Raw genomic sequence first — 15,585 nt, forward strand, 5'->3', positions numbered from 1 at the left:
ATTGGCAGCGAGTTAGTGAATGCTTCACTCAAAGCAAGCAACTGCACATGCTGCTCTCTTCTGCAATATGGTTGCTGTCTTTTCCATGGCCGTCATCGAACAAGAAATGAAAATGCCTCTATCCTTCAGACATTTTGTTTGTTCTAGGTGTATGCTCTCGGTGAGGTCAATAAAACCATTTCTGTTCTCATGCCTTGCTTTCATGAAGTAGGCCCAACCTTCAGTACACAAGGACGTGCAAACGAATAGCGCAAACTATCGTCACTTCTCTTTTTGAGCTGTCACTGATGCCCCTGGAACACAGTACGTCACGCTGGTGAGGGATAGACAGCTTCCATTATCTCAGCTTTCCTATAAATTGAGAGAGTAAATGCAAACTGTGTGAAAAACAGAAAGCTGCTGTTTCTGCCCGGTCTCGAACCAGGGACCTTTCGCGTGTAAAGCGATCGTGATAATCACTACACTACAGAAACAGACACGCTTGCAGGAATCTTCTTAGCATGTAGTGGGCTGGAATGCACAGACCAAGGGCCAATGTCCATGAAGCTCAAAGTTGGACCCTCCTTACCCGATCTCTTTCTTTGGAAGAAGGGAACGAGGACCACTTTTATTCCAAAAGGCGATTTTAAAACCATACCTGAAACCACACTAGAAAAACACTTTGCATTTAATTTTCCTACACTGATGGTCCACCCCAGAAAAGCAGTTGCAAATAAGTCCGGCACTGAAATTCTATACGCCAAAAGTGGGAAATAGCGTAGAGGGAAAGGAACTTTCTCACCATACACGGCGTCTTATAGCATTGAAAAGAAGAAATGGCCCTATATAATAAGCAGCCTAAAAATAATTCCACAGCATGGGCTCGTCCGGGATTTGAACGCGGGACCTCTCGCACCCGAAGCGAGAATCATACCCCTAGACCAACGAGCCTGATTCCCCAGTCGGCATTTTAAGCAATTTCTGATGCGTCTTTCAGAAACAAAGCAGGGCTATTTGGCTGCTCTCTCTCTATGTGAACCACACAAAGTCATGTTTTCTCTCAAGGTGTTGTTTTTTTCACTCTTGCAAGGAAGGGATCAGTCGATATCCTAGCTGCCAGAGAGCAGAAAAAAGGCGCTGATGAGAACTGCAGGCACTTTCTGGCACTTGTACTCCTCTGCAAGTCCTGGACACTTGCCCCATAGACTTCCACCCCAGATGCAAGGGAGGGCCTGCCAATTCTTGCTCCTAAGACAGAGGCATTTGATTCTTGGATTCAAACATGCTCACTCAGCGCTCGATCAGGCTCGATCAATCGATATTTATATGAGTGGCTCGCAGGACTGAAACACTCACCTGGGAGCCCCAGGGTGGCTGAAATCCCAGTATGGCTATTTTTGGGCAAGTCACCTCCTTTCCTCCTGCCTCAATCTAGAATTGGCTGCAAATCACAAGATAGAGTTCAATGTCCGTGTGTACTGCCTACTCCCAGCTACCTCTCTGTCTTCCTTATGTAAATTAAAATTCGCAAGGGGGGACCAATGACAATCTGCTCCTCCCACATAACCAGGAAGCCCTGTTGAACATGTCTGCCTGTGTTGTTGCAGGGACAGTGCCTTCTCCGCCCAAAAGGTGGCAGGAGAGCCTCACAACAAAGATGGGATCAACTGCTTAATGAGAAACCAGCACGGCAGTTTGTGTGATGGAGTGCAAATTTAACGGAAGGTGTGCCTGAGGTGTCCCTTCCAGGAATACATGGAATTGTGATTGAGGGCCCAGCCTGATCGTTGGTGGATTTCTCGTCATATGTTACAGGTCCGTGCAAAGATTGTGGTGTGTGGGGAATGCACTGCAAAAAACAGGAAGATTTAAGGGTGTAAAAGAAACCTGTCAGAAGTGGGATTTGAAGCCACGCCTCCATGAGGAGACCAGAAGTCTCAGTTGCACTGAAGATCAAGCTCTCTTGAGTCTGGCGCCTTAGACCACTCGGCCATCCTGACAGCCGTGGGTGTGCACAGATCTGACTCTTCTGACTGCACCTGCCAATTTTTGCACTTACAACGTTCACAGCAATGTCACAAGTGTAAAGACCCCACAATACAACATGGCATGACAAAAAAAAAGCTAGGCACAAGAGCGACCACTGATGGATGCGGATTACTTTGTTTCGTCTTGCAAAAGTAAAGGAAGTTTCCCACGGCTCGCTGGGTTCAAGGACCGCCTCTTCTTAAGCTTGCATTGAGATAATAAGGTTTTAGAGGGTGCACATAAAAGCAGCTCATGCACAGTGTTTCTGCCCGGTCTCGAACCAGGGAACCTTTCGCGTGTTAGGCGAACGTGATGACCACTACACTACAGAAACTCACTTGCTGTGTTTTACTATTAGAGCAAGGTTCCTCTCAACGATTCTCTCTACTTCTATTCTGCTGTATCAGCAGCCACTCAGAAAGCGAGGAGCAAGTGTGAAAACTGCAGAGATATCAGCCAACATGCTTGCAATTAGACGTATTAAAAATTTACTTATGCAGGCATCGACAGACAAATATCTGATGCCTAAATGCCAGCAAGTACAGCTTGGGAAAGCATCACCTGGGACACACACAGACTAAGCATGAAGGCAGAAAAAGCATGGTGATCCATGTTTCTTATGAGGTTCAAAATATTTTGTGCAACAATGCGGCGAGTGTAATGAGAAATAGTCAGGCATTGTGAGTTTTGAGTAGGATTCGTATGTTTACCTCTGAAAAAGGGCTCGTCCGGGATTTGAACCCGGGACCTCTCGCACCCTAAGCGAGAATCATACCCCTAGACCAACGAGCCGAGGCACACAAGAGTCACCTTTCGCACCGGCTCCGGGGGTTATTGGCAGCGAGTTAGTGAATGCTTCACCCAAAGCAAGCAACTGCACATGCTGCTCTCTTCTGAAATATGGTTGCTGTCTTTTCCATGGCCGTCATCGAACAAGAAATGAAAATGCCTCTATCCTTCAGACATTTTGTTTGTTCTAGGTGTATGCTCTCGGTGAGGTCAATAAAACCATTTCTGTTCTCATGCCTTGCTTTCATGAAGTAGGCCCAACCTTCAGTACACAAGGACGTGCAAATGAATAGCGCAAACTATCGTCACTTCTCTTTTTGAGCTCTCACTGATGCCCCTGGAGCACAGTACGTCACGCTGGTGAGGGATAGACAGCTTCCATTATCTCAGCTTTCCTATAAATTGAGAGAGTAAATGCAAACTGTGTGAAAACAGAAAGCTGCTGTTTCTGCCCGGTCTCGAACCAGGGACTTTTCGCGTGTAAAGCGAACGTGATAACCACTACACTACAGAAACAGACACGCTTACAGGAATCTTCTTGGCATGTAGTGGGCTGGAATGCACAGACCAAGGGCCAATGTCCATGAAGCTCAAAGTTGAACCCTCCTTACCCGATCTCTTTCTTTGGAAGAAAGGAACGAGGACCACTTTTATTCCAAAAGGCGATTTTAAAACCATACCTGAAACCACACTAGAAAAACACTTTGCATTTAATTTTCCTACACTGATGGTCCACCCCAGAAAAGCAGTTGCAAAGAAGTCCGGCACTGAAATTCTATACGCCAAAAGTGGGAAATAGCGTAGAGGGAAAGGAAACTTTCTCACCATACACGGCGTCTTATAGCATTGAAAAGAAGAAATGGCCCTATATAATAAGCAGCCTAAAAATAATTCCACAGCATGGGCTCGTCCGGGATTTGAACCCGGGACCTCTCGCACCCGAAGCGAGAATCATACCCCTAGACCAACGAGCCTGATTCCCCAGTCGGCATTTTAAGCAATTTCTGATGCGTCTTTCAGAAACAAAGCAGGGCTATTTGGCTGCTCTCTCTCTATGTGAACCACACAAAGTCATGTTTTCTGTCAAGGTGTTGTTTTTTTCACTCTTGCAAGGAAGGGATCAGTCGATATCCTAGCTGCCAGAGAGCAGAAAAAAGGCGCTGATGAGAACTGCAGGCACTTACTGGCACGTGTACTCCTCTGCAAGTCACGGACACTTGCCCCATAGACTTCCACCCCAGATGCAAGGGAGGGCCTGCCAATTCTTGCTCCTAAGACAGAGGCATTTGATTCTTGGATTCAAACACGCTCACTCAGCGCTCGATCAGGCTCGATCAAGCGAGATTTATATGAGTGGCTCGCAGGACTGAAACACTCACCTGGGAGCCCCAGGGTGGCTGAATTCCCAGTATGGCCATTTTTGGGCAAGTCACCTCCTTTCCTCCTGCCTCAATCTAGAATTGGCTGCAAATCACAAAATAGAGTTCAATGTCCGTGTGTACTGCCTACTCCCAGCTACCTCTCTGTCTTCCTTATGTAAATTAAAATTCGCAAGGGGGGACCAATGACAATCTGCTCCTCCCACATAACCAGGAAGCCCTGTTGAACATGTCTGCCTGTGTTGTTGCAGGGACAGTGCCTTCTCCGCCCAAAAGGTGGCAGGAGAGCCTCACAACAAAGATGGGATCAACTGCTTAATGAGAAACCAGCACGGCAGTTTGTGTGATGGAGTGCAAATTTAACGGAAGGTGTGCCTGAGGTGTCCCTTCCAGGAATACATGGAATTGTGATTGAGGGCCCAGCCTGATCGTTGGTGGATTTCTCGTCATATGTTACAGGTCCGTGCAAAGATTGTGGTGTGTGGGGAATGCACTGCAAAAAACAGGACGATTTAAGGGTGTAAAAGAAACCTGTCAGAAGTGGGATTTGAACCCACGCCTCCATGAGGAGACCAGAAGTCTCAGTTGCACTGAAGATCAAGCTCTCTTGAGTCTGGCGCCTTAGACCACTCAGCCATCCTGACAGCCCTGGGTGTGCACAGATCTGACTCTTCTGACTGCACCTGCCAATGTTTGCACTTACAACGTTCACAGCAATGTCACAAGTGTAAAGACCCCACAATACAACATGCCATGACAAAAAAAAAGCTAGGCACAAGAGCGACCACTGATGGATGCGGATTACTTTGTTTCGTCTTGCAAAAGTAAAGGAAGTTTCCCACGGCTCGCTGGGTTCAAGGACCGCCTCTTCTTAAGCTTGCATTGAGATAATAAGGTTTTAGAGGGTGCACATAAAAGCAGCTCATGAACAGTGTTTCTGCCCGGTCTCGAACCGGGTACCTTTCGCGTGTTAGGCAAACGTGATGACCACTACACTACAGAAACTCACTTGCTGTGTTTTACTGTTAGAGCAAGGTTCCTCTCAAGGATTCTCTTTACTTCTATTCTGCTGTATCAGCAGCCACTCAGAAAGCGAGGAGCAGGTGTGAAAACTGCAGAGATATCAGCCAACATACTTGCAATTACACGTATTAAAAATTGACTTATGCAGGCATCGACAGACAAATATCTGATGCCTAAATGCCAGCAAGTACAGCTTGGGAAAGCATCACCTGGGACACACACAGACTAAGCATGAAGGCAGAAAAAGCATGGTGATCCATGTTTCTTATGAGGTTCAAAATATTTTGTGCAACAATGCGGCGAGTGTAATGAGAAATAGTCAGGCATTGTGAGTTTTGAGTAGGATTCGTATGTTTACCTCTGAAAAAGGGCTCGTCCGGGATTTGAACCCGGGACCTCTCGCACCCTAAGCGAGAATCATACCCCTAGACCAACGAGCCGAGGCACACAAGAGTTGCCTTTCGCACCGGCTCCGGGGGTTATTGGCAGCGAGTTAGTGAATGCTTCACCCAAAGCAAGCAACTGCACATGCTGCTCTCTTCTGCAATATGGTTGCTGTCTTTTCCATGGCCGTCATCGAACAAGAAATAAAAATGCCTCTATCCTTCAGACATTTTGTTTGTTCTAGGTGTATGCTCTCGGTGAGGTCAATAAAACCATTTCTGCTCTCATGCCTTGCTTTCATGAAGTAGGCCCAACCTTCAGTACACAAGGACGTGCAAACGAATAGCGCAAACTATCGTCACTTCTCTTTTTGAGCTGTCACTGATGCCCCTGGAACACAGTACGTCACGCTGGTGAGGGATAGACAGCTTCCATTATCTCAGCTTTCCTATAAATTGAGAGAGTAAATGCAAACTGTGTGAAAAACAGAAAGCTGCTGTTTCTGCCCGGTCTCGAACCAGGGACCTTTCGCGTGTAAAGCGATCGTGATAATCACTACACTACAGAAACAGACACGCTTGCAGGAATCTTCTTGGCATGTAGTGGGCTGGAATGCACAGACCAAGGGCCAATGTCCATGAAGCTCAAAGTTGGACCCTCCTTACCCGATCTCTTTCTTTGGAAGAAGGGAACGAGGACCACTTTTATTCCAAAAGGCGATTTTAAAACCATACCTGAAACCACACTAGAAAAACACTTTGCATTTAATTTTCCTACACTGATGGTCCACCCCAGAAAAGCAGTTGCAAATAAGTCCGGCACTGAAATTCTATACGCCAAAAGTGGGAAATAGCGTAGAGGGAAAGGAACTTTCTCACCATACACGGCGTCTTATAGCATTGAAAAGAAGAAATGGCCCTATATAATAAGCAGCCTAAAAATAATTCCACAGCATGGGCTCGTCCGGGATTTGAACGCAGGACCTCTCGCACCCGAAGCGAGAATCATACCCCTAGACCAACGAGCCTCATTCCCCAGTCGGCATTTTAAGCAATTTCTGATGCGTCTTTCAGAAACAAAGCAGGGCTATTTGGCTGCTCTCTCTCTATGTGAACCACACAAAGTCATGTTTTCTCTCAAGGTGTTGTTTTTTTCACTCTTGCAAGGAAGGGATCAGTCGATATCCTAGCTGCCAGAGAGCAGAAAAAAGGCGCTGATGAGAACTGCAGGCACTTTCTGGCACTTGTACTCCTCTGCAAGTCCTGGACACTTGCCCCATAGACTTCCACCCCAGATGCAAGGGAGGGCCTGCCAATTCTTGCTCCTAAGACAGAGGCATTTGATTCTTGGATTCAAACATGCTCACTCAGCGCTCGATCAGGCTCGATCAAGCGAGATTTATATGAGTGGCTCGCAGGACTGAAACACTCACCTGGGAGCCCCAGGGTGGCTGAATTCCCAGTATGGCCATTTTTGGGCAAGTCACCTCCTTTCCTCCTGCCTCAATCTAGAATTGGCTGCAAATCACAAGATAGAGTTCAATGTCCGTGTGTACTGCCTACTCCCAGCTACCTCTCTGTCTTCCTTATGTAAATTAAAATTCCCAAGGGGGGACCAATGACAATCTGCTCCTCCCACATAACCAGGAAGCCCTGTTGAACATGTCTGCCTGTGTTGTTGCAGGGACAGTGCCTTCTCTGCCCAAAAGGTGGCAGGAGAGCCTCACAACAAAGATGGGATCAACTGCTTAATGAGAAACCAGCACGGCAGTTTGTGTGATGGAGTGCAAATTTAACGGAAGGTGTGCCTGAGGTGTCCCTTCCAGGAATACATGGAATTGTGATTGAAGGCCCAGCCTGATCGTTGGTGGATTTCTCGTCATATGTTACAGGTCCGTGCAAAGATTGTGGTGTGTGGGGAATGCACTGCAAAAAACAGGAAGATTTAAGGGTGTAAAAGAAACCTGTCAGAAGTGGGATTTGAACCCACGCCTCCATGAGGAGACCAGAAGTCTCAGTTGCACTGAAGATCAAGCTCTCTTGAGTCTGGCGCCTTAGACCACTCGGCCATCCTGACAGCAGTGGGTGTGCACAGATCTGACTCTTCTGACTGCACCTGCCAATTTTTGCACTTACAACGTTCACAGCAATGTCACAAGTGTAAAGACCCCACAATACAACAAGGCATGACAAAAAAAAAGCTAGGCACAAGAGCGACCACTGATGGATGCGGATTACTTTGTTTCGTCTTGCAAAAGTAAAGGAAGTTTCCCACGGCTCGCTGGGTTCAAGGACCGCCTCTTCTTAAGCTTGCATTGAGATAATAAGGTTTTAGAGGGTGCACATAAAAGCAGCTCATGCACAGTGTTTCTGCCCGGTCTCGAACCTGGGAACCTTTCGCGTGTTAGGCGAACATGATGACCACTACACTACAGAAACTCACTTGCTGTGCTTTACTGTTAGAGCAAGGTTCCTCTCAAGGATTCTCTCTACTTCTATTCTGCTGTATCAGCAGCCACTCAGAAAGCGAGCAGCAAGTGTGAAAACTGCAGAGATATCAGCCAACATGCTTGCAATTAGACGTATTAAAAATTGACTTATGCAGGCATCGACAGACAAATATCTGATGCCTAAATGCCACCAAGTACAGCTTGGGAAAGCATCACCTGGGACACACACAGACTAAGCATGAAGGCAGAAAAAGCATGGTGATCTATGTTTCTTATGAGGTTCAAAATATTTTGTGCAACAATGCGGCGAGTGTAATGAGAAATAGTCAGGCATTGTGAGTTTTGAGTAGGATTCGTATGTTTACCTCTGAAAAAGGGCTCGTCCGGGATTTGAACCCGGGACCTCTCGCACCCTAAGCGAGAATCATACCCCTAGACCAACGAGCCGAGGAACACAAGAGTTGCCTTTTGCACCGGCTCCGGGGGTTATTGGCAGCGAGTTAGTGAATGCTTCACCCAAAGCAAGCAACTGCACATGCTGCTCTCTTCTGCAATATGGTTGCTGTCTTTTCCATGGCCGTCATCGAACAAGAAATGAAAATGCCTCTATCCTTCAGACATTTTGTTTGTTCTAGGTGTATGCTCTCGGTGAGGTCAATAAAACCATTTCTGCTCTCATGCCTTGCTTTCATGAAGTAGGCCCAACCTTCAGTACACAAGGACGTGCAAACGAATAGTGCAAACTATCGTCACTTCTCTTTTTGAGCTGTCACTGATGCCCCTGGAGCACAGTACGTCATGCTGGTGAGGGATAGACAGCTTCCATTATCTCAGCTTTCCTATAAATTGAGAGATTAAATGCAAACTGTGTGAAAAACAGAAAGCTGCTATTTCTTCCCGGTCTCGAACCAGGGACCTTTCGCGTGTAAAGCAAACGTGATAACCACTACACTACAGAAACAAACAAGCTTGCAGGAATCTTCTTGGCATGTAGTGGGCTGGAATGCACAGACCAAGGGCCAATGTCCATGAAGCTCAAAGTTGGACCCTCCTTACCCGATCTCTTTCTTTGGAAGAAAGGAACGAGGACCACTTTTGTTCCAAAAGGCGATTTTAAAACCATACCTGAAACCACACTAGAAAAACACTTTGCATTTAATTTTCCTACACTGATGGTCCACCCCAGAAAAGCAGTTGCAAAGAAGTCCGGCACTGAAATGCTATACGCCAAAAGTGGGAAATAGCGTAGAGGGAAAGGAACTTTCTCACCATACACGGCGTCTTATAGCATTGAAAAGAAGAAATGGCCCTATATAATAAGCAGCCTAAAAATAATTCCACAGCATGGGCTCGTCCAGGATTTGAACCAGGGACCTCTCGCACCCGAAGAGAGAATCATACCCCTAGACCAACGAGCCTGATTCCCCAGTCGGCATTTTAAGCAATTTCTGATGCGTCTTTCAGAAACAAAGCAAGGCTATTTGGCTGCTCTCTCTCTATGTGAACCAAACAAAGTCATGTTTTCTCTCAAGGTGTTGTTTTTTTCACTCTTGCAAGGAAGGGATCAGTCGATATCCTAGCTGCCAGAGAGCAGAAAAAAGGCGCTGATGAGAACTGCAGGCACTTTCTGGCACTTGTACTCCTCTGCAAGTCCTGGACACTTGCCCCATAGACTTCCACCCCAGATGCAAGGGAGGGCCTGCCAATTCTTGCTCCTAAGACAGAGGCATTTGATTCTTGGATTCAAACACGCTCACTCAGCACTCGATCAGGCTCGATCAGGCGAGATTTATATGAGTGGCTCGCAGGACTGAAACACTCACCTGGGAGCCCCAGGGTGGCTGAATTCCCAGTATGGCTATTTTTGGGCAAGTCACCTCCTTTCCTCCTGCCTCAATCTAGAATTGGCTGCAAATCACAAGATAGAGTTCAATGTCCGTGTGTACTGCCTACTCCCAGCTACCTCTCTGTCTTCCTTATGTAAATTAAAATTCGCAAGGGGGGACCAATGACAATCTGCTCCTCCCACATAACCAGGAAGCCCTGTTGAACATGTCTGCCTGTGTTGTTGCAGGGACAGTGCCTTCTCCGCCCAAAAGGTGGCAGGAGAGCCTCACAACAAAGATGGGATCAACTGCTTAATGAGAAACCAGCACGGCAGTTTGTGTGATGGAGTGCAAATTTAACGGAAGGTGTGCCTGAGGTGTCCCTTCCAGGAATACATGGAATGGTGATTGAGGGCCCAGCCTGATCGTTGGTGGATTTCTCGTCATATGTTACAGGTCCGTGCAAAGATTGTGGTGTGTGGGGAATGCACTGCAAAAAACAGGACGATTTAAGGGTGTAAAAGAAACCTTTCAGAAGTGGGATTTGAACCCACGCCTCCATGAGGAGTCCAGAAGTCTCAGTTGCACTAAAGATCAAGCTCTCTTGAGTCTGGCGCCTTAGACCACTCGGCCATCCTGACAGCCCTGGGTGTGCACAGATCTGACTCTTCTGACTGCACCTGCCAATGTTTGCACTTACAACGTTCACAGAAATGTCACAAGTGTAAAGACCCCACAATACAACATGGCATGACAAAAAAAAAGCTAGGCACAAGAGCGACCACTGATGGATGCGGATTACTTTGTTTCGTCTTGCAAAAGTAAAGGAAGTTTCCCACGGCTCGCTGGGTTCAAGGACCGCCTCTTCTTAAGCTTGCATTGAGATAATAAGGTTTTAGAGGGTGCACATAAAAGCAGCTCATGCACAGTGTTTCTGCCCGGTCTCGAACCAGGGACCTATCGCGTGTTAGGCGAACGTGATGACCACTACACTACAGAAACTCACTTGATGTGTTTTACTGTTAGAGCAAGGTTCCTCTCAAGGATTCTCTCTACTTCTATTCTGCTGTATCAGCAGCCACTCAGAAAGCGAGGAGCAAGTGTGAAAACTGCAGAGATATCAGCCAACATGCTTGCAATTAGACGTATTAAAAATTGACTTATGCAGGCATCGACAGACAAATATCTGATGCCTAAATGCCAGCAAGTACAGCTTGGGAAAGCATCACCTGGGACACACACAGACTAAGCATGAAGGCAGAAAAAGCATGGTGATCCATGTTTCTTATGAGGTTCAAAATATTTTGTGCAACAATGCGGCGAGTGTAATGAGAAATAGTCAGGCATTGTGAGTTTTGAGTAGGATTCGTATGTTTACCTCTGAAAAAGGGCTCGTCCGGGATTTGAAACCGGGACCTCTCGCACCCTAAGCGAGAATCATACCCCTAGACCAACGAGCCGAGGCACACAAGAGTCGCCTTTCGCACCGGCTCCGGGGGTTATTGGCAGCGAGTTAGTGAATGCTTCACTCAAAGCAAGCAACTGCACATGCTGCTCTCTTCTGCAATATGGTTGCTGTCTTTTCCATGGCCGTCATCGAACAAGAAATGAAAATGCCTCTATCCTTCAGACATTTTGTTTGTTCTAGGTGTATGCTCTCCGTGAGGTCAACAAAACCATTTCTGCTCTCATGCCTTGCTTTCATGAAGTAGGCCCAACCTTCAGTAGACAAGGACGTGCAAACGAATAGCGCAAACTATCGTCACTTCTCTTTTTGAGCTGTCACTGATGCCCCTGGAGCACAGTACGTCACGCTGGTGAGGGATAGACAGCTTCCATTATCTCAGCTTTCCTATAAGTTGAGAGAGTAAATGCAAACTGTGTGAAAAACAGATAGTTGCTATTTCTGCCCGGTCTCGAACCAGGGACCTTTCGCGTGTAAAGCTAATGTGATAACCACTGCACTACAGAAACAGACACGCTTATAGTAATCTTCTTGGCATGTAGTGGGCTGGAATGCACAGACCAAGGGCCAATGTCCATGAAGCTCAAAGTTGGACCCTCCTTACCCGATCTCTTTCTTTGGAAGAAAGGAACGAGGACCACTTTTATTCCAAAAGGCGATTTTAAAACCATACCTGAAACCACACTAGAAAAACACTTTGCATTTCATTTTCCTACACTGATGGTCCACCCCAGAAAAGCAGTTGCAAAGAAGTCCGGCACTGAAATTCTATACGCCAAAAGTGGGAAATAGCGTAGAGGGAAAGGAACTTTCTCACCATACACGGCGTCTTATAGCATTGAAAAGAAGAAATGGCCCTATATAATAAGCAGCCTAAAAATAATTCCACAGCATGGGCTCGTCCGGGATTTGAACCCGGGACCTCTCGCACCCGAAGCGAGAATCATACCCCTAGACCAACGAGCCTGATTCCCCAGTCGGCATTTTAAGCAATTTCTGATGCGTCTTTCAGAAACAAAGCAGGGCTATTTGGCTGCTCTCTCTCTATGTGAACCAAACAAAGTCATGTTTTCTCTCAAGGTGTTGTTTTTTTCACTCTTGCAAGGAAGGGATCAGTCGATATCCTAGCTGCCAGAGAGCAGAAAAAAGGCGCTGATGAGAACTGCAGGCACTTTCTGGCACTTGTACTCCTCTGCAAGTCCTGGACACTTGCCCCATAGACTTCCACCCCAGATGCAAGGGAGGGCCTGCCAATTCTTGCTCCTAAGACAGAGGCATTTGATTCTTGGATTCAAACATGCTCAGTCAGCGCTCGATCAGGCTCGATCAAGCGAGATTTATATGAGTGGCCTGCAGGACTGAAACACTCACCTGGGAGCCCCAGGGTGGCTGAATTCCCAGTATGGCCATTTTTGGGCAAGTCACCTCCTTTCCTCCTGCCTCAATCTAGAATTGGCTGCAAATCACAAGATAGAGTTCAATGGCTGTGTGTACTGCCTACTCCCAGCTACCTCTCTGTCTTCCTTATGTAAATTAAAATTCGCAAGGGGGGACCAATGACAATCTGCTCCTCCCACATAACCAGGAAGCCCTGTTGAACATGTCTGCCTGTGTTGTTGCAGGGACAGTGCCTTCTCCGCCCAAAAGGTGGCAGGAGAGCCTCACAACAAAGATGGGATCAACTGCTTAATGAGAAACCAGCACGGCAGTTTGTGTGATGGAGTGCAAATTTAACGGAAGGTGTGCCTGAGGTGTCCCTTCCAGGAATACATGGAATTGTGATTGAGGGCCCAGCCTGATCGTTGGTGGATTTCTCGTCATATGTTACAGGTCCGTGCAAAGATTGTGGTGTGTGGGGAATGCACTGCAAAAAACAGGACGATTTAAGGGTGTAAAAGAAACCTTTAAGAAGTGGGATTTGAACCCACGCCTCCATGAGGAGTCCAGAAGTCTCAGTTGCACTGAAGATCAAGCTCTCTTGAGTCTGGCGCCTTAGACCACTCGGCCATCCTGACAGCCCTGGGTGTGCACAGATCTGACTCTTCTGACTGCACCTGCCAATGTTTGCACTTACAACGTTCACAGAAATGTCACAAGTGTAAAGACCCCACAATAAAACATGGCATGACAAAAAAAAAGCTAGGCACAAGAGCGACCACTGATGGATGCGGATTACTTTGTTTCGTCTTGCAAAAGTAAAGGAAGTTTCCCACGGCTCGCTGGGTTCAAGGACCGCCTCTTCTTAAGCTTGCATTGAGATAATAAGGTTTTAGAGGGTGCACATAAAAGCAGCTCATGCACAGTGTTTCTGCCCGGTCTCGAACCAGGGACCTTTCGCGTGTTAGGCGAACGTGATGACCACTACACTACAGAAACTCACTTGATGTGTTTTACTGTTAGAGCAAGGTTCCTCTCAAGGATTCTCTCTACTTCTATTCTGCTGTATCAGCAGCCACTCAGAAAGCGAGGAGCAAGTGTGAAAACTGCAGAGATATCAGCCAACATGCTTGCAATTAGACGTATTAAAAATTGACTTATGCAGGCATCGACAGACAAATATCTGATGCCTAAATGCCAGCAAGTACAGCTTGGGAAAGCATCACCTGGGACACACACAGACTAAGCATGAAGGCAGAAAAAGCATGGTGATCCATGTTTCTTATGAGGTTCAAAATATTTTGTGCAACAATGCGGCGAGTGTAATGAGAAATAGTCAGGCATTGTGAGTTTTGAGTAGGATTCGTATGTTTATCTCTGAAAAAGGGCTCGTCCGGGATTTGAAACCGGGACCTCTCGCACCCTAAGCGAGAATCATACCCCTAGACCAACGAGCCGAGGCACACAAGAGTTGCCTTTCGCACCGGCTCCGGGGGTTATTGGCAGCGAGTTAGTGAATGCTTCACTCAAAGCAAGCAACTGCACATGCTGCTCTCTTCTGCAATATGGTTGCTGTCTTTTCCATGGCCGTCATCGAACAAGAAATGAAAATGCCTCTATCCTTCAGACATTTTGTTTGTTCTAGGTGTATGCTCTCCGTGAGGTCAACAAAACCATTTCTGCTCTCATGCCTTGCTTTCATGAAGTAGGGCCAACCTTCAGTAGACAAGGACGTGCAAACGAATAGCGCAAACTATCGTCACTTCTCTTTTTGAGCTGTCACTGATGCCCCTGGAGCACAGTACGTCACGCTGGTGAGGGATAGACAGCTTCCATTATCTCAGCTTTCCTATAAGTTGAGAGAGTAAATGCAAACTGTGTGAAAAACGGATAGCTGCTGTTTCTGCCCGGTCTCGAACCAGGGACCTTTCGCGTGTAAAGCTAATGTGATAACCACTACACTACAGAAACAAACACACCTATAGGAATCTTCTTGGCATGTAGTGGGCTGGAATGCACAGACCAAGGGCCAATGTCCATGAAGCTCAAAGTTGGACCCTCCTTACCCGATCTCTTTCTTTGGAAGAAAGGAACGAGGACCACTTTTGTTCCAAAAGGCGATTTTAAAACCATACCTGAAACCACACTAGAAAAACACTTTGCATTTAATTTTCCTACACTGATGGTCCACCCCAGAAAAGCAGTTGCAAAGAAGTCCGGCACTGAAATTCTATACGCCAAAAGTGGGAAATAGCGTAGAGGGAAAGGAACTTTCTCACCATACACGGCGTCTTATAGCATTGAAAAGAAGAAATGGCCCTATATAATAAGCAGCCTAAAAATAATTCCACAGCATGGGCTCGTCCGGGATTTGAACCCGGGACCTCTCGCACCCGAAGCGAGAATCATACCCCTAGACGAACGAGCCTGATTCCCCAGTCAGCATTTTAAGCAATTTCTGATGCGTCTTTCAGAAACAAAGCAGGGCTATTTGGCTGCTCTCTCTCTATGTGAACCAAACAAAGTCATGTTTTCTCTCAAGGTGTTGTTTTTTTCACTCTTGCAAGGAAGGGATCAGTCGATATCCTAGCTGTCAGAGAGCAGAAAAAAGGCGCTGATGAGAACTGCAGGCACTTTCTGGCACTTGCACTCCTCTGCAAGTCCTGGACACTTGCCCCATAGACTTCCACCCCAGATGCAAGGGAGGGCCTGCCAATTCTTGCTCCTAAGACAGAGGCATTTGATTCTTGGATTCAAACATGCTCACTCAGCGCTCGATCAGGCTCGATCAAGCGAGATTTATATGAGTGGCTCGCAGGACTGAAACACTCACCTGGGAGCCCCAGGGTGGCTGAATTCCCAGTATGGCCATTTTTGGGCAAGTCA

General features: G+C 46.9%; 8 non-coding genes across 8 annotated transcripts; all 8 read right to left on the minus strand.

Annotated features, from left to right (window-relative positions):
• Positions 1-2,727: 2,727 nt before the first annotated feature.
• On the minus strand, positions 2,728-2,799 carry TRNAP-AGG (transfer RNA proline (anticodon AGG)). The gene has a single exon. It is a non-coding gene; the product is annotated as a tRNA-Pro (tRNA).
• Positions 2,800-3,239: 440 nt separating this feature from the next.
• On the minus strand, positions 3,240-3,312 carry TRNAV-UAC (transfer RNA valine (anticodon UAC)). Its single transcript has one exon. It is a non-coding gene; the product is annotated as a tRNA-Val (tRNA).
• Positions 3,313-3,698: 386 nt separating this feature from the next.
• On the minus strand, positions 3,699-3,770 carry TRNAP-CGG (transfer RNA proline (anticodon CGG)). The gene has a single exon. It is a non-coding gene; the product is annotated as a tRNA-Pro (tRNA).
• Positions 3,771-5,566: 1,796 nt separating this feature from the next.
• On the minus strand, positions 5,567-5,638 carry TRNAP-AGG (transfer RNA proline (anticodon AGG)). The gene has a single exon. It is a non-coding gene; the product is annotated as a tRNA-Pro (tRNA).
• A 2,768-nt stretch (positions 5,639-8,406) lies between these two features.
• On the minus strand, positions 8,407-8,478 carry TRNAP-AGG (transfer RNA proline (anticodon AGG)). The gene has a single exon. It is a non-coding gene; the product is annotated as a tRNA-Pro (tRNA).
• Positions 8,479-12,216: 3,738 nt separating this feature from the next.
• Positions 12,217-12,288, minus strand: TRNAP-CGG (transfer RNA proline (anticodon CGG)). The gene has a single exon. It is a non-coding gene; the product is annotated as a tRNA-Pro (tRNA).
• A 1,337-nt stretch (positions 12,289-13,625) lies between these two features.
• On the minus strand, positions 13,626-13,698 carry TRNAV-AAC (transfer RNA valine (anticodon AAC)). Its single transcript has one exon. It is a non-coding gene; the product is annotated as a tRNA-Val (tRNA).
• A 1,357-nt stretch (positions 13,699-15,055) lies between these two features.
• Positions 15,056-15,127, minus strand: TRNAP-CGG (transfer RNA proline (anticodon CGG)). Its single transcript has one exon. It is a non-coding gene; the product is annotated as a tRNA-Pro (tRNA).
• Positions 15,128-15,585: the final 458 nt, after the last annotated feature.

Source organism: Triturus cristatus, chromosome 10 (genome assembly GCF_964204655.1).
Source record: "Triturus cristatus chromosome 10, aTriCri1.1, whole genome shotgun sequence".
Lineage (NCBI taxonomy): Eukaryota > Metazoa > Chordata > Amphibia > Caudata > Salamandridae > Triturus > Triturus cristatus.